The sequence below is a fragment of the Bos indicus x Bos taurus genome, chromosome 27 (genome assembly GCF_003369695.1).
Source record: "Bos indicus x Bos taurus breed Angus x Brahman F1 hybrid chromosome 27, Bos_hybrid_MaternalHap_v2.0, whole genome shotgun sequence".
NCBI lineage: Eukaryota > Metazoa > Chordata > Mammalia > Artiodactyla > Bovidae > Bos > Bos indicus x Bos taurus.
In genome coordinates, this window is record NC_040102.1 from 15,905,655 (window position 1) to 15,929,238 (window position 23,584).

General features: G+C 39.7%; 1 protein-coding gene across 39 annotated transcripts in view; it reads right to left on the reverse strand.

The window, feature by feature from the left end:
• Positions 1 to 23,584, reverse strand: part of SORBS2 (sorbin and SH3 domain containing 2) — a 326,123-nt gene that overhangs the window by 151,649 nt on the left and 150,890 nt on the right. For 2 of the 39 annotated variants that reach the window (XM_027529628.1, XM_027529618.1), the window contains exon 3: positions 5,187 to 5,316. The exons of the other annotated variants lie outside the window; for them this stretch is intronic. The gene's annotated coding sequence lies outside the window, so the exon portion shown is untranslated. The remainder of the gene's footprint in view (positions 1 to 5,186; positions 5,317 to 23,584) is intronic. 39 annotated transcript variants of the gene reach the window in all.

Below are 23,584 nucleotides of genomic sequence, written 5' to 3' on the forward strand. Positions count from 1 at the left end.
GATGCGCCTGAGCCAGAAAGAATACCCTTCATCTGCTGCAGCCGGTTTAGTATCAGTGCTATAAAAAATAGATGATGGAAAACGGAGCCTTGGACAGAAATACAAGTCTGCTGTGGGTGTCTTCTACGGGACTGGAGCAGAGCAAAGTGCCGGTCTCGCCTGTACATTGAACCTGGACTTGGCCTGCATTGGCCAGCAGCCACACGTGCGCAGGATACTCATCAGGGCACCAATGATGCGGGCTCAGCAATGCTGCTTCATTTACATAAGTGACGGAGAGCAAGCATGGGTGAGGAATCCGCGGGCACAGAGGCTCCAGCCTATGGAATATCACTAGGGCGGACAGGCCACGTTATCTGTGCTGCTTGGATCTTCCTCTTTGCTTGTGCGAAAAGATGATTTCAAACCCAAGAGTGATCTGTGGCTTTGGCATTAAGGAAAGCTGGCAGGCAGTGAAACGAAGGCTTGAAGGTCAACTTGTCTGCACTGTGACATGGAGTGATGCTAAGAGGCCAGAAATGCCAAAGAAGCACCTCAGACCAGTTCCCACTGTGTGTACTGGTCCCTTGGCAAAAAGAATTAGAACCCAAAAATTCGTAGGGAAAATCTAACTAAAAACTGCCAAGTTAGGACCTGTGGTCCATGCCTTGCCTGAATATGGACAAGGTCTATGAGTATAAGACATGAAAGAGAAATGTCGGCTGAAGACTTGATATAAAGAGAGGACGAGAGGAGTCATGAAGGAGAAAGAAGAGGGGAACAGAGAGAAGTTCATGATGAATAGTACCTTTCATTTCTCCAGCCCAGTCACTGCTTCAGAGCCAGGGTCAGGCCCCCGACCTCCCCTCCTCCTTACTTCATTACGACTCTTGCTTTTGTGGCCCCAATTGGACACTGTGCTAGACTCTACACAAAGCAAACTAAAAATACATTTTTTGTTTATCTGCTTTATCTCTGGTCCTTCATGTTGGACTAACCCAGCCACAAATCATACAGTGGCCAGCGGACGAGAGCGAACTTGAACGCCTGACTTTCAAGGTAGTTATTAAGATGCTCACCGCCTCCCACCCCACCCGCCCTCCGCCTGACCCTGGTTGGTACTGGCTCCTCTCGTCTCCTGCATCTCAGAATCCTTCCGGTTTGATGCAGCCTCGAGTCCCCCCGCGGTTGGCAGCCCTTCCCAACGCCCCCACATGCCTTTCTCAGAAATAGGTATCTCAGCTCCCTCGCATTCTTCCTGACTGAACTCGCCCCACTGACTTCTTAATTCTGCTCATTCTTGGTGAAGAAAATAGTTTCTAGTTCTTGAGGATGCGTTCCTGGCTCTAGGAGTTTAGCTGTGGGATTCAGACAACCCTTCAGAATCCTATCTTTCAAGCCTGCCAGCTGGCACTTTAGGACGACTCAGTACCTAAAGCAAGCAGTGAATAAAAATACAACAAAACCCACCTTGTGTGAAGGTGATACCTGTACGCATCAGAAGCACGGTCTGTGGGGACAGACTGCCCGGCTCCGTGTCTTGTTCTCACCATTGACTGGCCACTTTTCATGTCGCAAAATGGGACTAATCATAGGACCCACTTCATAGGCTGCTCTTTCACTCTTTCATCCATTTGTTCATTCCTTCAGCAAAAATTTACAGAGTACTTACTACCCCTGCCCCCAGGCAAAAGGAATTCAGATAAGAGTCCTGCCCTCTTGGAGTTTATATCCCAGGGCACTTTACTTCCAGGATTGAATAAAAGAATCCACCAGAATGGTTCACCACTGTGTCTTTGACGTAGGAAATACACAAGAGTTGTTAGCTATTATTATAACAGTAAACTTATAGCCAAAGTTTAAAATTAGAAGTGAAGATGTATCCGCTATGGTAAAAAGGACAGAAAATATAGGGAGGTCAGGAAAGAGAAATAGTTGCTAAAATCATGCATGAATTTGGTATTAAGTGACTCAATGTTTCCTAACCCATGAGCTGTGCTACTGGATGGGCGTTACACAGCTGGAAAGGTGTATTTATAAAGCTCTGCAGGGTCGCAGACTGAGTCGGACATGACTGAAGCGACTTAGTGTGCATGCACACCTGTGTGTTCACGGTCTGACCCCATTCCCAGCCACACAGCTTGTGGCATGTGTCAACACCCCCCACCCCAAATCTAAAGGGCCCCAGGGAGAATGGTGACAAATAGCCCTGAGTCCTTGGGACACAGTTGGTACCAGCTCCAGCTTCCTGAGGAGGCATCTCTTTTACCCCCATCTACAAAACACCCCAGATCTGAACCTCACATCTCAAGATCAGACAGTGGGTAAGATGGAGCTTTGGTGCTGTTACTCTTTAAGTTGATACACACTCCTTTTTAAGTGTATCTTTGTATTTTTATGATCATGCTCACATTACTTTTTTGGAAGCATCCTCGTGAGCAGGCTTGTTTTATAATCTGCTGCTTAGAGGGAACTTTCGATGTCATTTGACCTCTCTAAATTTCAACACAGTGGGAAAGCCTAGAGCGGTGAACTCGCTGTGTCTTGTGAACCCACTGGATCCCAGATATTGATGCAGACTTTGCACCGGCGGCTCACCTTGCTCCTTGCCTGGTACCTAGGAGGCTGAACACCAGGACTGGTAAAACCAGACTGTGAGGCTTGTAATTATTTCTTCCCCATCATCCTTTGGTCCTCAGGATGAAGTGAGGACATGGAGCTAAAAAGTGTGAGGTGCAATGATTTATTGCCTCCTTGCAGGATGTACCCCCAGTAGCTGAGAGCTCTTGTTTCTTCGCTTCATTAGCTACTCAATTACCCTTCCTTCCCTTCTCCCACTCCTGCAAGTTCAGAGAGGCTTCAGATATCAAATGGGTGGTGGGAAAGGCAAACTTAAGATTCTTGGTGTCATTTCTCTTCCCTCTCCTAATTCTTCTTCCTCTTCCTCCTGTTCCTCCTCGCCTTCTCCTTTTTGTTTTATTTTTCTGTCTCCCACTTTCTCTTCCTATAAGTTCACATGGCTGGATGCTATTGTAACTATATAATTACACTATGATCAGTGCAGGTGATTTCAAAACAAATAGCCTCTCCTATACGTTCCTTCATTCCTGTGGGATTTGGGAACACAGTAGTTCCATAAAGCCTTTCCAAGGCTCCCCAGAATACTTGGTGAATATGGAATCCACTTTCTTGTACCAATCAATGTATTAACCTACCTAGAGTATTCGCTGTGATATTTAGTAGAATACGTGCTTAATAGTTGGTGAGAATTTAAATTTAAATATTATTTTCATAGATAAAGAACAAAGTAGCAACAGACAAATAGCATTTCTCTTCCTGGTTCTCTTTAGATGGTACATTTTTATTTTTAAACATATACTGCCCCCACCACCTACCAGCCACACACATTTTGAAGATACCAACTTAGGCGCCTATGATGAAAGACTGTTTCATTGATCTCTTGGGTTTCTGTCCCCTGGCCACGACTCTGCCATTTTGGTCTTCCTGAAAAGTGGGGCGGCCCCAGCTGTCCCAAATAAGTCTTCCTGGTCATATTTTTAGTTGTCTCCACTCATCAGCAAGACTTCAACCCTGTCTTTCTACATTAAAAGCTATGGAAAAGATAGCAGAGGGAGAAATCACAGAAGGAAGAACAAAATGACAGACACTTGGGGGAGAAACAGCAAGTGACTTTTCATCAGGGTCGCCTTTAGGTAAGATTTATAGGTGAGAATGTTTTCTCTACGCTTAAGTGACTTGAAAGGTTATAGAAAGATGATTCCCCTGGTGACATAATTCAAATACATTTTGTTGTTTCTGCAAAGTCTGCCACTGACATCACCATAAAGTCAGGTTTTGGGGGTTTATTTTTGAGAAATGGGATGGATTTCTCTGGATCCACATGGTCTCTTTTACCTCATCCAAGTTACTTAAGTGAGAATGGAGGCTGTGTTTGAACGGCGGGATCAACCATGACAAGCTGTGACAAGCTGAGTTCATCCTAGACTGATGCACAGTTAGGAATGCCTGGTAAATGTCCCTGTGTGGGGAGATTTTCTTTCCTCATCAACCAGACTGTCTCCTAAACTAGTTGCAGCCTGTAGGCTTTAAGCGGTAAGTAAGGGATGCACATTTTCCTTGATGCAGTAATTTGAACTTACTGCATATGTCTGGTTGTGAGTGCAAACAGGCTTTTGATGATCTGTGTGATAGGAGAGGCCTGGAGGCTGGTAGTTAATGGGCTCTGTGTTCAGGATGGCCTGACCTCTCCCGATAAGAGCCCCACAGCATCGAAACCATTCTGTCCTCTCTTAGGGACAGCCAGAGGTAGCAGGTTGTGCCATCACTGGGCCCCTTCCTGGGCCCCAGACAGTGAGTTAGACTCAGAGGCGATCAGGGCAATGGTGTCCCCTTGTCCTCTCCCAGCATGTACTGCTCCCCATCTGGAGGAGGAAGATGTGGTCTCTGCCACCTCCTGGACCTGGGATTCTTACACGTCTCCCCAGGTTTGGTCTAAGATGCTGTAAGAGCTGGTTACAAAGCTGTCTTCCATTCAAGGCACATTTTGTGAATTTTGGGGTGGTCTGCTCTGAGGTAGAGAGGGCTGTTCTTGGTGATACTGTGTAACTGGGAAATTAGCGTTAACCCTACAAACATCTGATGGGCTTCCCCAATGGCTCAGTGAGTAAAGAGATGCAGGAGATGCAGGAGACATGGGTTAGGAAGATTCCTGGGCCAGGAAGATCCCCTGGAGTAGGAAATGGCAACCCACTCCAGTATTCCTGCCTGATTCCCATGGAATCCAGAATCCCGTGGAATCCAGAATCCAGAATCCCATGGACAGAGGAACCTGGTGGGCTACAGTCCATGGGGTCGCATAGAGTCGGACAAAACTGAGCAACTAGCACTTTCTTCACTTTCTTTCACCCTCCACAGCCAGTCCAGGGTATCAAGGGAGGGCCCGGGGCCATTTTAAGGAGCTAATAATGGATAGGAGAGATTAATCATGGGCTTTGTGTCTGTAGTTTTGATATTAGTGACATTTGAAGCATAAAGTTGATTTGTTCACCACCTCAAAGTAATCTCTGATGCTATTAGATTTTGTTACTGAGTTTATCAGTTTTCTTTTTTTTTTTTGGTAATCCAAGTAACATATTGAAAAATGATAGCCAAACCTGGCTTATTATTAGAGCCGGTTCACCTTTTACCTTTGGCAACTATAGGATTTCCTTGGGCTGTTTCTGGAGCCTAATTTATTGATGAGCTCCAGTGCTCCACTGCAAGAAGCAGCAACTTTCCACCGGCAAAAATGAGGGGCTCCACCCTTTGGAACAGAACCTGAGGAAGAATGAGAGAGAATTCCAAGCTAGGATGGTGTTATTTTCTCAGAGGGGAGCAGATAAAGACCAAAAAGATGTTTGGAAATACAGCTCTGCTTGCTATGGTTATTTTTTTTTTTTAATGCATATTTAGGAAACTTTGAGTAAGGCTCTTTTAATAAAAACTGGTCCTTGATAAAGCCATGGAATTCCACAGCTACCAGTAGCGATCAGCCACCATTGCATTAGTCAGCCTCCTGGTGGTGCTGAGGAGACTGAAGTGCCCAGCCTCCCTGGAAGCAGAAGTTGCTTCTGACCATCTGGGAAGGAGAGGAACACTGAAACAATGTAAGTCACTGTTGCAAAAACCCGTGCTGTATGGGAGTGACCCTAGAGCCACAGTCAGGAGGCAAGATGGCATGGTGTTGCCAAGAGCAAACAGCACCGGGAATTGGCCCTGCTCTGAGCCACCCCCCAGGACGGCCAGACTGTCAGAGGAGATTTAATTACTTTGAGATTCCTGCCTTGTTGATACCCCACCGAGAGTCAAGCCTTGAGGGAGATAGAGACAGAGCCCTCATGTTGTCTTAAGTAACAACAAGAAAGAAAGAAAAAAAAACACATTTTTTTTTCCACCTGAAATCTTAGTGGGATTGGATATCAGAACTAATTAGATACCAACTAATTAACACGTGGACCTCTGATTCCTGGCCATGTGGGGTCAGAATTACAGAGACAACTGTGTGAAGCTGTATAACCTCAGAGTAAACGGACTTTCAGGCCAGCGAAATTTTAGGTAGGGAAGAAACTATACAGATGAGTTAGTTAATGTATGTGTGGATGGATGAGGAAATAATTTTGGAGATGTTGCAAAGGCCAAAGCAGAATGGGCCAGAGTGGACTCGTTTGCCAGGAGTTTACAGATCTAATGGAGGACTTTGTGTTGCCCGTGTAGACAAAACAAATACAAAATAGAGATAAGAGCCTTTGATGCAACCCCAAAAAGAAACTGCATGCCTACCGAGTGTATGCCCATTAAACTCCTTATAAACCAAAAATTAGAAGCTGTTCTTTGGGGAACTGTTGCTCACCTGCAGCCCTAACTGGGTGCTGTGGCTTAATTTTCTATCTGGTGGGGCTGGTTGCTAAGTGTATTCACTGGGGAAATAGTAAACTGTTCAAATGTAACCATTTATATGGCTACTTGCAAATACCTTTTTACCTCTCTACTAATATGGAGAGATTCCCTGCTGTCTTGGGCTGATCTGGGTGCTGGAATGTGACACAAAGCAGGTTTGAATCCCGGCTCTGTAACTCACTAGCCCAGGGACTTTGAAAAAGTTAACACTTCTGAAGCTGTTCCCAATGTGTAAATGAAAATGATCATACAAAGCATCATTTTAAGGGTCAACGATATGTACAAGTTATAAAATCCAGCTTCATTTCATTATCATCAAACCAGGGGTCTAAATTTCTTCATCATCCCAGCAATACTGTCTCTTTCCCACTGGAAAATATCAAGAATATAGACAGCATCTGTATTCAGAACCCACACACCTGAAATCACATATTTGAAAAGAATTAATCATTGTGGTTAGACTTTTATACATTGACTGAGAGACTTTTAAAAGAATATATTCAGTTTCATCACCATTTTAAAAGAATAAACTGAAAATATTTCCATCAAAATCATGCCAATGGAAAGCAACGATATTCTGAGCTTAGTCCTTTACAGAAAGAATTCAGATGTAAAGAGTAGAAAATTGCCTTAAAGAAAAAAATTGAAAGAAGTGACAACTTAATTAAACTCAGCTACTGGTCCCACTTTATATTTGTCTTTCCAAACTGCTAATGAATTCTGACCCATTTAGTTATGAAAAAATGTATATCCTGAAGAATCTGTAACCCTTTTGAGGTAATTAATGTATATCTATTAGACAAAATGCATGTCTGTTATTCATAATATTTGATCTTTAAATTGGCATTAATATGCTACATTTAGACTAGTGGGGGAAACCCCAGCCAAATTATATAAAGCAGCTGCTGAGATGAAACACATTCCATAAAGGGGGACCCAGTCTCAGAACCAGTTAACACAGTCATGAATACTTTACGGGTTCTACAGCACATTAGCCACAAACAATTTCCATCCTAGGAAATACACTCAGTGTAGCTATTGGTGCATAATAAATATTTGATCCTAATGAGACCTAATGAGTGAATTTTAACTCTGTATCCACTATGCTTTGTAGGACACTGACCCACGAATACCAATGTAAGGTTTTAGGGGAGTGGATATAGAACCATGGCCGTTTAAACACTAGCACTATCCTTCACTTTCCTAAGTCATTTAATGATGATGAAAAACTGTCTGGAAGTCTTTTTAAAAAAAAATAAGTTTTGGTAAAAAACACATCAGGGAACTATAATTTGTATAAAGATTCAATAAGATCTACTACTTTATAATAGGAAAATCTTAAATTCCCTTTGTTTAACTTATTTTTCTTTTTTTTTCTTTTTTTTTTTCTCTCTAATTTTATTTTATTTTTAACTTTACATAATTGTATTAGTTTTGCCAGTTTAACTTATTTTTCATTGAGGAGTTCAAGGTAAAATATGCCTCCTAAAAATCTAATCTGGAAAATGTCAATTTGGGTACTAATTTGGATTGACAGGTTCAAATCTGTTTTTAAAGATTATTCATAAAAATACTCTTTTCAGATAAAGTAGAAAGGATAACAGTTTCATTTGGGGGAATTAAAAAATTTATATCTTGTGGATTTTTCCTTGTGTTAGAATAACTCTTATCCTCCTAGAAAGCAGAAATATTTAATGAGCATTGTCTAAAAGACATATATGTAACTTACATACTTTCAAATGAAATAAAAAAGTTAAATTCAATGATTTTTTAAAAATTCTTTTAAAATCATAGTACCATTGGATTTGAGTTTCTGAAATTATTCATGTATCTTTTAATAATACAACAATTCAGAAATATATCTTCATATGTAATCAGAAAGTCTTTTAGGCTATGTTGACATATTTCACTATGGATTCATGTAGCTATATAGTGTCACCAACTGTGTAAGGTTGGCCAGTGTCTGTAATTGACAAGCCCTGCGTTTTAGTGGCTTAACACAGGAGATTAAATATCCAGTGCAGGTCAGTGGAGGGTGGGAGAGGGAGTGGGAAGGGCAGGTGTCTGTTCCACCCAGTCATTTAGGAACAGGCCTGGTCAGTTATCATGCCCAGACTACACTCTTGACCATGTGAGCAATCATGCTCCTTTCTTTCTGGAAAGAGCAGTCCTGTCCAGTTCAGGGAAAGATCTGATTAGTGTCCCCTGCACCTTTGTCCTAAGAGGGGGAAGAGTCACTGTCGCTGGAATGTGACTCTCGATTCTGCCGTTCATTTGTCATTGTTGTCGTTTTTCAGTTGCTAAGTCACGCGCAACTCTTTTGTGACCCCATGGACTTCAGCTTGCTAGGCTCCTCTGTCCACGGAGTTTTCCAGGCAAGATTTTAACTGGCAGACATTAGCAGAGGAGATAAAACGACGAAAATTGTCATAGAACTTGGAAGTAGCACCAAGTCTTAAAAACTGGATTTGACTACCAAGAGGGGCTGAAGCATTCATTAGCTTGGATCACAATGGCTAAAGGTCTCATGTGGACCTTCTTGTCACCCATCAAACATCACTGCATAGAACATACCCTCAGGGGCTCACTGAGGCCATTGAGGCCAAAATCTTTGATTTGTTTATCTCACTGATCCTGATTTCATACCCAGTTACATATATTAAAAGATCAAGTTTCACTTCAAATGTTAGAAAATAGATCTGCTGTAAATATCAGTGTGTATACTATCATACGTGAAACAGATCACCAGTCCAGGTTCGATGCATGAGACAGGGCGCTCAGGGCTGGTGCACTGGGATGACCCAGAGGGACGGGATGGGGAGGGAGGTGGGAGGGGGACTCAGGATGGGGGACACATGTACACCCATGGCTGATTCATGTCAGTGTATGGCAAAAACCACCACAATATTGTAAAGTAATTAGCCTCCAATTAAAATAAATAAATTAAAAAAATATATCAGTGTGTGTGTGTGTGTGTGTGTGTGTGTATATATTTAAGCCATACAAAAACTCAAGTTCTACTCATCATTGAATGTGGCCTGAACTCTATGTAACTCTAATTACATGTGGTCAACCTACAAAAATGTATCTACTACATGTGCTGTTAGGTAATACAGTAGTATCTAGGTCTGGGTCCTGAAAAGGCTTTCCCTTTCTCCACTTTGGGGATGGTTTCCTTATTGAACTGCATGAGGTGAAAACAGAAGGTGCACTGCTCAGAGCGCCTGATCTTCTACTAGAAGACTTTAAGATACTGTCAGGTTTGGTTCATTCCTCTAGACTTCAGTGGCTTCTAAGATATTTAGAGTTTGCAAAACCCCTTCAGGAAACATGAAACATCCTATTGATTATGTTATCATTTCATAAGTAGTTTCAGCAATAAGACAGGAAATTCATCTAAGTGAAGGACGAAAAGCAGGACAAAATACCCTTGAAAGTGAAAGTTGCTCAGTCGTGTCCAACTCTTTGAGACCTCATGGACTATACAGTCTATACAGTCCATGAAATTCTCCAGGCCAGAGTACTGGAGTGGGTGACTGTTCCCTTCTCCAGGGGATCTTCCTAACCAGGGATCGAACCCAGGTCTCCCACACTGAAGGTGGATTATTTACCAGCTGAGCCACCAGGGAAGCCCAAGAACACTGAAGTGGGTAGCCTATCCCTTCTCCAGCGGATCTTCCCAACCCAGGAATCGAACCGGGGTCTCCTCCATTGCAAGCAGAGTCTTCATCATCCAAGTTACTGGGGAAGCCATATCTTGAAATTTGAAAAGCAAAATACCCTAGCTGCTCTTCAAATTTTGATTTCTGGGTAGGAAAACACACAACTAAACTTTATATAAATTTTAGTCTTTAACTGTACATTTGAGCTTTTAGAGATTTATTTGTTAATTTCCTTTTCATTGTTAACCTGATATTTTAAAGACTTCAGAAACTAATGCTGTTATAAAATAATTTCAAGATAGGAAAATAGCATTTATCTTCAATGTCATTTGCTACAATGCAACATCAAAATTCTATTTTAATGGTTATTCTGAGTCCTTAGAAATTAAAACACTGTGTTTACCTTTTTCAACTTAACATAATCAAACACAGAAGCACAATAAAAGTCTAGCAGAGAGAAACCTGTTTGGTATAGGACTGTATTGTATAACACATCACACAGACGAGAGAATAAATTAGTTCAGCTATTTCAAGTCCTTAAAGCATCTGCTTTCTCTGCAGTTAGATCTACACAATGAGATGGTAAAATTCAGGCTTAGGTGTTTAGCAATGATTTCCATAATGGTGGTTTTCTTATTTTACTCTTACTATAGGAGTTATTTGCAAGACAGCTTGTACAAATTGGCTGATTCACTCATGTGATTGAGTGTAATAAGTAGAAACTACTATAGATTGTTAACATGAAGGTTGATAACCAGAATATCTTGTAATTCTTCACACAATTAGTAAGACTGGTGGTGCAGAAACTCTCAGGTTCTAAACAACAATTCACAGATTTCCAGTAAATCTGCATGAGTTTTTTTGTGTTATACCTCATTTTTTTGGAGTAAGTATGTTTATCGATACCAGTTTTATATAATTCAGTGAAGTAATCTATAAGTATAAAAGCATTTTTATTTTGGTTATCACCATGGTCCATGTAAATACTCAGCAGTCAGAAAGTGCATCTGCAGGAAGCACTCCAAGTCACGTGGTGAGGTTTACCGGCCTGAAGACAAGTATTTCATTAAACACTGGCAGCGTGTGCTCAAGTGGTCCAGAGACTGTGGAATCTGTGACTGCTGGGCATGTGGAGTAAAAATAATGTGGAAGTTTAAATCGATCAAAAAAGCTATTACCCACCAATAAAAACACTTGTTTTTTTTTAAGTTAAATATCATGCCAAAAACCTTCCAGAATTATACCACTCCACCAAATTGCTCTTGTCAGGGTCACTAATCATCTCCAATTTGTGAAATTCACTAGCCAAGTCTCAGTTGTCATCTTACTTGATCATGCCTCCTCCTCTGATACAATTTCCCCTCTTAAGCTTCCAGCACATGGCGCCCTCTTGCTTTTCCTCCTGTCTCTCTAGATACATCTTCTCAGGTTCATTGATTGGTTTCTCCTCTGTGTCCTGACCTCTCAATCTTGGAATGTCCCAGGGATCTAGATACCCATGGAGAACCAGCCACTTCTTGTCACCTCTTCCATTCCCACCCTGGCCAAAGCCATCATCTTCTCGCACTTGGTTATTGCACTAGCTTCCTACTTAGTTCCCTAGCTTCCACCCTTCCCTTGCAGATTTCTCTCAATAGAGCAGCCAGAGTATAAGTGCCTTTTATAGTGTAAGTGACTCTCTGATCTCATCTTCCAGTTGCTCTCTCCTCTCTCTTGGCTGCAACTGGGTCAGGCTCCTTGGTGTACCTCGAACAGGGAAGCCTTGGCTCCTTGGGGGCATTGGCGGGGGGCACTTCCTTCTGCCTAGACGACAGTTCCCCCAGAGATCCATATGGACAGTTCCTCACTCCTTCATGTTCTTTGCTCCACATTTAAAATTCTGAGCCGCAGTGTCCTCAACACATTCTCCACATCTTCCTTACTCTGTTGTATTTTAAAAGCACTCTGTTACTTTCTCACCTACTACGTAATTACTTATTATGTTTATCTTCTATTGTTTGTTTCTTTTCATGGGAATGTAAGCTCTTTGGGGGCAGAAATTTTGATCAGTGTTGTTCACTGATGTATCCCAAGAACTCAGAGCAGCACTTTGCTCTTAGAAGGTGCTCTGATTGCATCTGTCTGAGTGAATGGTGGTGCTATTAATATCTCTAGAGAGACAAGGAACTCAGTCTTTCTAAGTCAAGAATTGAAACATGTCCTGTGGTGCACCAAATGCCAGAGGAAAGAACAGTTTCTTGCTTAAGAGATGAAGTAGGAGTTAAAACTATTTATGCCTAATGTAAGGAAAGCACCTTTTAAGTAACAGCGACAAAGAGTTGATTGCTTTTTTCTCAATAATTCTCCTAATACCAAGCACTGTCAGGCTCATAGATGAGGGTAAGGTTTTCCATTTGATATATTTAGAAGTCAAATAAGATTTGTGTGTGTGTGTGTGTTGGAAAGGAAGAGGGATGTCTTTTCCTAAGGGCTGAGCTACGTGACTATAGCATAGGACAGATTTACTGACCGTGGGTAAAGAGAACACGGAGAAGGCAACGGCAGCCCAGCCCAGTGTTCTTGCCTGGGAAACCCCATGGACAGTATACTAAGTCAGCTTCAGTAATCATGCAAGGTCAAATCTTCAACTTCTATAAAATACTCTATGCCACAGCACTTTCATATTCCTATGAGGCAGATTTCTGTTTTCCACTCAAAGTTGGCTCATTCAAGAATTGCACAGTTTAGGGACTCCAGGAAATATTCTGATTCTTCTTTTTTCGACATATTTCTATTACCTATGAATGCCCAGGTTTCCCAGTTCTTGGCTTCAAGACTTACATTCAGTTCAGTTCAGTTCAGTCGCTCAGTCGTGTCCGACTCTTTGCGACTCCATGAATTGCAGCATGCCAGGCCTTCCTGTCCATCACCAACTCCTGGAGTTCACCCAAACTCATGTCCATTGAGTTGGTGATGCCATCCAGCCATCTCATCCTCTGTCATCCCCTTCTCCTCCTGCCCCTAATCCCTCCCAGCATCAGAGTCTTTTCCAATGAGTCAACTCTTCGCATGAGGTGGCCAAAGTATTGGAGTTTCAGCTTTAGCATCAGTCCTTCCAAGGAACACCCAGGATTTAGAATGGACTGGTTGGATCTCCTTGCAGTCCAAGGGACTCTCAAGAGTCTTCTCCAATGCCACAGTTCAAAAGCATCAATTCTTTGGCGCTCAGCTTTCTTCACAGTATTAGGAATACAATATTCATTGAATTGGAAGTGCTTTGTTTAATACTTTTTAAACTGGAAGTTCATTGTTTATTGCTCTCTCTGATTCCTTTTTGCTACTGTTCATGATAGCATGAGGAAGGAATAATCTGAAAAATTAACAAAACATATCTACACAGATACCCACTTTGTGATTTCAAACAGCAGTTTCTAGAGCAATACTGATCCCTGGAAAAGAAATGTTACAAATGTGCTCAGCTACCTTTTACAAATATAAAGTTTATGATTATTTCTGGAAAAATTCCCTGGTGGCTCAGTGGTAAAAATCTGCCTGCAATACAGGAGATGTGGGTTTGATCTCTGGGTCGGGAAGATCCCCTGGAGGAGGAAAAGGCAACCCACTCCAGTCTTCTTGCCTGGAAAATGCCATGGACAGAGGAGCCTGGAGGGTTACAGTCCATGGGGTGGCAAAGAGTTGGACACAACCGACCACAGTAAATACCTAAAATAAATAATGCATTAAAAACCACGTTTCTCTCTCTCTCTCTTTTTTTTAGTTGCATGCAGGTATTTTTGTTTGAAAACCTTGGAATTCTTAAAATAAATTAGTCTCGTTGCTGATTTTGAAAAATGTGAATAAGGGTATAAGAAGCAGAAGAAATATTGTTATCAGTACTACTCTGAATAATATTATTAAAGCAGAAAATATTTTAAATAGTTGCCATTTCAGATACATAATAAAAATTAACAGATATAACCCCAACCATGAGATTTAATTCACGTTCATACACATACTTGGGTTGGTCTATGGAGGAAATATATTTTACGTTGAAATTATGTATTTCTTTGAAATGTAGTTCAAAGTGAGGAAGGGAACTTTAAACATTTTCTTTCACTTTTAACTCCTTACATGTCTCAAAACAAACACCTGAACATATGTCAAAATACTTGAATTCATAGCTGCAATCAGTAAGGTCTTTATTCATTGAGAAATTGTGTTTCAATATCCCTCTTGTTAGACATTTCCTTGGATGTTTATCTTGAAAATCCTACTCAAAGCTCAAATAAGTTTTACTCAAAGTCACATTCATCTTTCATAAATCATTTCAGAAATCATACTCCTTCAATATTTAAGTCAGAGCAAACACAACACTATATAATTCATGGAGAATTTATATATATATAAGCTAGGATATATATATAGATAGATTAGTTTGTGTGTATATATACACACATACATATAAATTAGCGTGTGTGTATGTGTGTATATATATATCAGTTCAGTTCAGTTCAGTCGCTCAGTCATGTCTGACTCTTTGTGACCCCATAAACCGCAGCACACCAGGCCTCCCTGTCCATCACCAACTCTTGGAGTCCACCCAGACCCATGTCCATTGAGTCAGTGATGCCATCCTGCCATCTCATCCTCTGTCGTCCCCTTCTTCTCCTGCACTCAATCTTTCCCAGCATCAGGGTCTTTTCAAATGAGTCAGCTCTTTGCATCAGGTGGCCAAAGTACTGGGGTTTCAGCTTCAACATCAGTCCTTCCAATGAATACCCAGGACTGATCTCCTTTAGGATGGACTGGTTGGATCTCCTTGGAGTCCAAGGGACTCTCAAGAGTCTTCTCCAACACCACTATATATATACTAGCACAGCTAGCTATCATTCTAAAGATATTTTCCACAGGAGAAAAAGTCCATCACATGCGCTCACTTGTATCTAGAGGGTGGACGTTCAGTGATGCCTGATGTATCTATTTTTGGAGGAATCGTGTCCATCTCTCTTCATTCTTTACCCTCAGTAATCGGTAAAAGGGACCATCATTCTCGGCACAGGAAATGCTTCTTCTGGTTGCTACCCCAAGTGACTCACCTTCCTAATAATTTCACTAAATTCCAAATCTAGCTATCTTTTTGTCCTTGACCCTTGGTCCTCAAAGTTGTGAATTCTGCTCTTCTAGCATCCTTTATCTTTCTTTCATGGCTCTTATTATAGTTTTAATTATATGACTATTTGGCCAATTACCTTTCAATAACTATCTCCTACTGCACAGGGTGGGGGGATGTCTAGTTCTCAGGGTCTGTCACAGAAGCCAGAACAGACTACCGAGTAGCCTCTTAAACGATTCCTGATCAGATGACTAAAGATCAATGGTGCCAGAAACGTTAAAAGATCCAGAAGATTGGTATTTAGAATTTCACTTTATATCCTACTATTCAGATAAAGTTATATTTACTATAATTATGACAATCATTCAATGAGTGGGACCTTTATGCTGTCCCCCAAAACAACTCCATTCCTTGTTTTTGTATTTTTTAATGGACTATTAGAGCTTGGTACGTTTAACACTTGACTGTGCTTATGTTTAAGAAGAGTGTTCTTACATATAAATCAGAGAGGAAGGAAATTAGGAATTTACTAGTAAAACCTATTGGCATTTTAAGTGACCATGGATGATTTTAATACCTTGAGTGATTTCATATTTATTGAGTGAAATATTGTCATAAGGATATTTTTATATTATTGCAGTCATTTCTTTGTTTTCTAGTTAGTTCTGAAGATGTTCACATATTTTAGAGTTGAATGGCTATCATCAAAAAGATAAGAAATAACAAGTCTTATTGAAGATGTGGAGAAAGGAAACCCTTGTGCACTGCTGGTGGAAATGTAAATTGGTGCAGCCTCTATGGAAAACAATATGGAGGCTCTTCAAAAAATTAAAGTCATTTATTTCTCAAAGACTTCTTCCACTGTCTCTTATGAATCACATGGGGTTTCTGGCTTAAAACTTTGTGTTCTTCCTATGGTCTGTTTTTTTTTTTTTTTTTTTTTAACAAAATGTTTATCACTTAGCCTTTGCCTACAACCATCACATTGTACATACTAAGCACCAATGAAACAGGTGGTTTGTGAACTACTGTTAGAAGGAGAATCGGAGGAAAAGGATTTTTTGAGAGAAATAACTAGACTGACTTTGGATCTCTGTTCCATGGCTGGCACAGCGAGCCACACCTTTTCTTACTAATGACTCTGGAAAGGTTGCCAACTCTGCCTTTTGTCTGGGAAAACACAGGGCTATTTATGTCTGAACACCATATACAGAGTTTACTTCCATTGGTTGACATGATCATCTTTCCTGGTCCCTCAAGCCTGAGGAGAGAGCAAAGTGAATGTACTTGCTATATGATAGGGGAGTGTGGTGTATGGGGAGCCTACATACCAAGCTTGTTTATTTCAACAAAGCAACTCTGGCTTCAAGGGATTAGACTGCAAGGCAGAAAATATGGATGTCAAGAGTGATCAGGACAGAGAAATTCTAGTCAAGAATGTTGCAGTGGCTTTTAAGCAGATACAAGGGGGGGATATTGAAATTGTGTGTGTAGGTAGACTCAACAGTGACTAAGTTTGTATGAAGGAACATTTGAATACTTGTTTAAGATTCTAATTCTGAATAAGTCGGTGACACAATTATTAAAACAGAGCCCTGGGGAAGAAGAGCAGGTTGGGAATTGGAAGATGATGAGTTTTAGAAGTGCTGAGTTTGAAACACGCTAAAGATATTCATATGGGGTGTTTACCATTTCCTTACAAATGTGAGGCTAGAACTCATGAAAGAGATGAGGGATAGATGCATAGATTTTAAGATTTTCACAAAGGAGGATAAAGATGAACTGAGGGGAGATTTGATACAAGGAACAGAACCCAAGGGAACACCTTTAAGATCAGGCAAAGAAAGATTCACCTTCAGTGGAATTCAGGAGTGATCAGAGACTGCAGGAAAATATTGCAGTGTCACAGGAGGCAAAGGAGAAGAGACTTTAATGGTCAGGGAACTGACAGTGTCTAATGCCAGAAATCTAAAAGCCTCTTCCTCACATTTGTTTATAGATGTTACTCTTTCATTAATTATTTAATAATTGGTTTCACAGCTTTAGTAACAATGGCATGAAGAAATTCAAAGTTATTCTCTGTGTTATCAGAACATCACAATTTCTTCGATGAGTTTATTATTTACAGTTTAAATGTTTTGATAGGCTTTGCCTGGAAACCTAGGAAACATATTTTCTTTGAATTCTGTGATTTAATATAAGGGACTTTTGGCTTGTACTGAATTTTTAGACTAAGTGTAAAATGCAAAAAAAAAAAAAAAAGAAAAAAGTTATTCAGTATAATCCATCATCATCAAACCTCCTAAAAAGATAGTGCTTCCTGTCAGCTTTTCCATTTTAGCATTCTGAAATAACTCTATGGATAAAACAAACAAAAAAAATCAGAATGAAAATTGTCATTTTTCAATGGCAGGTTCCTGCCAAATGATCATGAAAAATCACTGGATTCCCCACCCCTCATGATATCAGAGTGTTAGTGTGAAAATTAAGGAACAGTTGTGTGTATGTAAACTTTTTTAATAAATTAAATTTTAAGAAATGTGTTATTCAGTTATAGAGTGAAGTCTTTATATTAAACATAGGTAGTCCTTACTTTGCACAGGATAACATTAACTGGAAACTCATGCATATCAAACCACTGCTGTGGTCCTGTGCCACCGAGAGGCTTGCCTATATGTTATAAAATCACTTTTCACTAAAATTAATATTGTCTTCTCAATATTAGCAGCTGAGAAATATATTTAAATTTTTTTCAGTATTTACAATGTTTATTTTAAGTTTAAGGCATGGAAGATGCCGGCATTTACTCAGCCATTCAAAAGATAAAGGAATAATATAAAAATATCCATGTACCCATGATTTGTCTTAAAACATAAGCCATTATGAATTCAATAAAATTCTGTGGTACATGCCTCTGATCAAAATATCTTCCCTATGTCCCCCAAGGTAACCAGAATCTGAGAGTCATATTTTTTAAGTGCATCTTTTATAATACAGGTTTTTAATTTATGCTTCTTTTTTTTAAATTTTATTTTATTTTTAAACTTTACATAATTGTATTAGTTTTGCCAAATCTCAAAATGAATCCGCCACAGGTATACATGTGTTCCCCATCCTGAACCCTCCTCCCTCCTCCCTCCCCATACCATCCCTCTGGGTCGTCCCAGTGCACTAGCCCCAAGCATCCAGTATCGTGCATGGAACCTGGACTGGCATCTCGTTTCATACGTGATATTTTACATGTTTCAATGCCATTCTCCCAAATCTTGCCATCCTCTCTCTCTCCCATAGAGTCCATAAGACTGTTCTATAATTCTTTCCTATGTCTGGTTGTGAATTTTTAACTTGAAAAGTGGTTTTGGATTTTTCAATGTCTTCTACCTTGAGACTGATCAGTAGTCAGAGTGTCAGAGTGTAAAGTTTTAAACCTCAGGCTCCATATGCTTCGCGTATAGGATGGTGGCGGCAGTCTTTAAGAAGCAAATGACTAAAGCAATATAAAAAGACCCTTATGACAATATTCACTCAATAAATATGAAAATGCCTAGGATATTAAAAGTAGTTATTTGTGGTCACTTTATAGAGTGCCTGATGAACTATGGAATGAGGTTCGTGACATTGTACAGGAGACAGGGATCAAGACCATCCCCATGGAAAAGAAATGCAAAAAAAGCAAAATGGCTGTCTGGGGAGGCCTTACAAATAGCTGTGAAAAGAAGAGAAGCGAAAAGCAAAGGAGAAAAGGAAAGATATAAACATCTGAATGCAGAGTTCCAAAGAATAGCAAGAAGAGATAAGAAAGCCTTCTTCAGCAATCAATGCAAAGAAATAGAGGAAAACAACAGAATGGGAAAGACTAGGGATCTCTTCAAGAAAATCAGAGATACCAAAGAAACATTTCATGCAAAGATGAGCTCAATAAAGGACAGAAATGGTATGGACCTAACAGAAGCAGAAGATAGTAAGAACAGATGGCAAGAATACACAGAAGAACTGTACAAAAAAGATCTTCACAACCCAGATAATCACGATGGTGTGATCACTGACCTAGAGCCAGACATCCTGGAATGTGAAGTCAAGTGGGCCTTAGAAAGCATCACTATGAACAAAGTTAGTGGAGGTGATGGAATTCCAGTTGAGCTATTCTAAATCCTGAAAGATGATACTGTGAAAGTGCTGCACTCAATATGCCAGCAAATTTGGAAAACTCAGCATTGGCCACAGGACTGGAAAAGGTCAGTTTTCATTCCAATCCCAAAGAAAGGCAATGCCAAAGAATGCTCAAACTACCGCACAATTGCACTCATCTCACATGCTAGTAAAGTAATGCTCAAAATTCTCCAAGCCAGGCTTCAGCAATATGTGAACCGTGAACTTCCTGATATTCAAGCTGGTTTTAGAAAAGGCAGAGGAACCAGAGATCAAATTGCCAACATCCACTGGATCATGGAAAAAGCAAGAGAGTTCCAGAAAAACATCTATTTCTGCTTTATTGACTATGCCAAAGCCTTTGACTGTGGATCACAATAAACTGTGGAAAATTCTGAAAGAGATGGGAATACCAGACCACCTGATCTGCCTCTTGAGAAATTTGTATGCAGGTCAGGAAGCAACAGTTAGAATGGGACATGGAACAACAGACTGGTTCCAAATAGGAAAATGAGTCCATCAAGGCTGTATATTGTCACCCTGTTTATTTAACTTATATGCAGAGTACATCATGAGAAACGCTGGACTGGAAGAAACACAAGCTGGAATCAAGATTGCCGGGAGAAATATCAATCACCTCAGATATGCAGATGACACCACCCTTATGGCAGAAAGTGAAGAGGAACTCAAAAGCCTCTTGATGAAAGTGAAAGTGGAGAGTGAAAAAGTTGGCTTAAAGCTCAACATTCAGAAAACGAAGATCATGGCATCCAGTCCCACCACTTCATGGGAAATAGATGGGGAAACAGTGGAAACAGTGTCAGACTTTATTTTTCTGGGCTCCAAAATCACTACAGATGGTGACTGCAGCCATGAAATTAAAAGACGCTTACTCCTTGGAAGGAAAGTTATGACCAACCTAGACAGCATATTCAAAAGCAGAGACATTACTTTGCCAACAAAGGTTCGTCTAGTCAAGGCTATGGTTTTTCCAGTGGTCATGTATGGATGTGAGAGTTGGACTGTGAAGAAGGCTGAGCACCAAAGAATTGATGCTTTTGAACTGTGGTGTTGGAGAAGACTCTTGAGAGTCCCTTGGACTGCAAGGAGATCCAACCAGTCCATTCTGAAGGAGATCAGCCCTGGGATTTCTTTGGAAGGAATGATGCTAAAGCTGAAACTCCAGTACTTTGGCCACCTCATGCGAAGAGTTGACTCATTGGAAAAGACTCTGATGCTGGGAGGGATTGGCGGCAGGAGGAAAAGGGGACGACAGAGGATGAGATGGCTGGATGGCATCACTGACTCGATGGACGTGAGTCTGAGTGAACTCCGGGAGGTGGAGATGGACAGGGAGGCCTGGCATGCTGCGATTCATGGGGTCGCAAAGAGTTGGACACGACTGAGTGATTGATCTGATCTGATCTGATCTGAAAACACCATTTGCATTTACTAGTAACCTCTCAATTTCCTTCCTTTTTGATTTATATGTAAGATCATTCTTTAATTAAAAAGCATGTCATGTGTTAAGTGAAAGAAGCTATAATGTTCATTGAAAAATGCAAACTGGTCTTCTGCCAAGTGTTTTTACATGTAATTTTTGTATGCTTTTATATAGTCATTCAGAATGTTGATTAGGAAAAGGATGTACATGATTTAGGCACAAGTGATTTTTAACCTCAATGCTTTTTGTTTAATTTCAATATACAAAATAGGTAAAATACTATAAAGAGGATAAAACTCTCACTGCAATCAAATTTTCTTACCTTAGCATAAATATTATCACTTTGTTTCCAGGCAAGTTTTTACATAAACTATGCCTATTAAGTGATGGATCTCACCATGTGAGACAAAGTGCAAATACCAACTTTAATTTTGGAATATAAAATTCATCCATTTTTAAAGTAAAGTAGCTTGAACACTAAAATGAAATATATTTTATATTGAAAACTAGTAGTCATCTTAAAAAAAGTTTTTTTCTTTTTTTACAAAGTCAACTTTCATTATTTTTTCTACAAAAAAATTGTCTGTCACCGAATTTACCATTTCACTCAGTTTTTCAGTCTTTTACTTGGTTTTTAAAAGTTTCTCATCATAAGCCACAGTCTTTTGTGATACCAATATAAAGTTTAGAACTTGTTTATATGTACTTTTGGTTTTATTTTGCTTTGAATGAAGTCATATTTGATATAAAAAGAAAATTTCAGTGATTTAATTTTATGCCCACATCAATAGTAAATTGTTGAGTTTTGTAGCAAATAATTTATAAAATATTTTTTACATTTTATAAGTAAAATAATTTATATTTCAAATTATAAAACATTTAGAAATAAACAGAATAAGTTTATTTAAAATTGTATTTAATTAAATAAAAATACTAAAAAATTTATATTTCAAAGATTTTTATTCAAAGCAATTTATTTTTTTTTTAATCTCAACCGCTAAGAAGTGATACTCTGTAAGCTGTTTACTTCTTCCCAAAGTTATCATTTTACTGCCCTGTACAGTCAGGGGTAATGACCACTTCTTACATCAGAAGGAGGTGTGGATCTCTTAGCTTGACATTTAGCATCCTTCTTGAATTAGTGCAAAACTTCCTCCTTAATCTCCAACACTCCCCTGCTGAATCCTTCAGTACAGACCCACTTTTCTGGACTATTCACAGATGTCTACGTGAAGGTCAACCAGATGCCAGACAATACCTTCAAACACTTGGCTTTGCTGGTACCACGAGGATGTGGTTTCTAGTCTAACTGCACATTTACTCAGCCATATTTGTTTGGGGATAGATTTCTATGCTTCTCTTTTCTTTTCTCTTTAAGAGAATATTTTGGCTATGCCCTGCGGCTTGTGGGATCTTAGGTCCCTACTCAGAGGTTGAACCCGTGGGGAGCCCAGGCCCTCAGGAGTAAAAGTGCTGAGTCCTAACCCCTGGACTGACAGAGAATTCCCAGTTTTCTGTCCTTAACCATGATCTTTAATCCCAGTATAATAAAAAAATTTTAAGTGAATACTTTCATAGTAAAACACATAAATGTGGAATAGAAAATAGTTTTGATCTACAGATCAAAACTGTATTTGTTAACTATATTTGGTTGTATGCTCATTAAATTTGCAGACAGTGTACCTATACATAACTTTTTCAACATTCTTAGGTATTTTTAACACTAGGAATTTGTTCTAAAGTTGAGTGTTATGTGGTTTTAAAATATTTAAATGGTCAGGTCGAACACTGCTTGCAGCTAAATTCGAAACCAACCAAATTTCTTAGGTTTGCAAAATTGAACAAGAGAAGTACCACTGAGCTGAATGCATGTCAAGAGCAACGGCTCCACTAGAATTAAACCAATTCAAAGTTGTGCTTGGACCAGGATTTGTATCAGGTCAAAGTAACCAAAACACAGTGCTTTAATAACACAAGCTGTACATGTGTTTTTCCATTAAACTAAATTCACTTTCTTTTTTCAAGCCCAAATGTATCTTCAAAACAAGAGATTAGTGTTTCTGTCCTATCTTTTCTAATACTGGATTGACCTTTCAGTAGCAAGTACATTATTTTATTTAAGCTGTATCACATTACTAACATGATTCTTTTCACTGACCTGCATCTTGTTTTGATCACCAAGTCATAACTTTTGGTTCATGATACCACTGGCCCATGCTTGTCTTTCTCTGTAACCTTCATCCCACTTTTGATTATTTGATTATTTAATTATTTGATTATTATTTCTCAGTGAAGTATAGAAACTCAGAAATTGTTATGATTCCAAATAGCGCTCTCGTAGCTTGGACTAACCATTTTCTTATTATCCTTTGGCTACTATTTTTAACTTGTTTTATAGCTTTGTATTATGCAATGAGATGGAATGGTACACTTTGAAAACTCTTGATATGAGAGCCAACCTGCCATTGGCTATTTTCTAGGGATGTAAAATAGATACCGTGGCAATGCTGGGGATCAGTGTCCTCACCTGTACACTGGGAACACACTGCCTGCATGACCAACCCCATATTAATAGGAATGCCACCCTACCTTAAGACAGATGATCCAGGAAACCAGTTATTGAACATGAAACATCTATTCATGGGGTGAAATAAAAACACAGTCTATTATCTCTGATAATCCTGAGTATTAAATAAAATTACAGGTGTGGGTATTTTGCAGGTAGAGTTTTAGTTTCTAGGACAAAGTCGAGTTAAAGAAGTCATGTTGAACAGTCCTGATTCCTCACCCTCTGCACCAGAT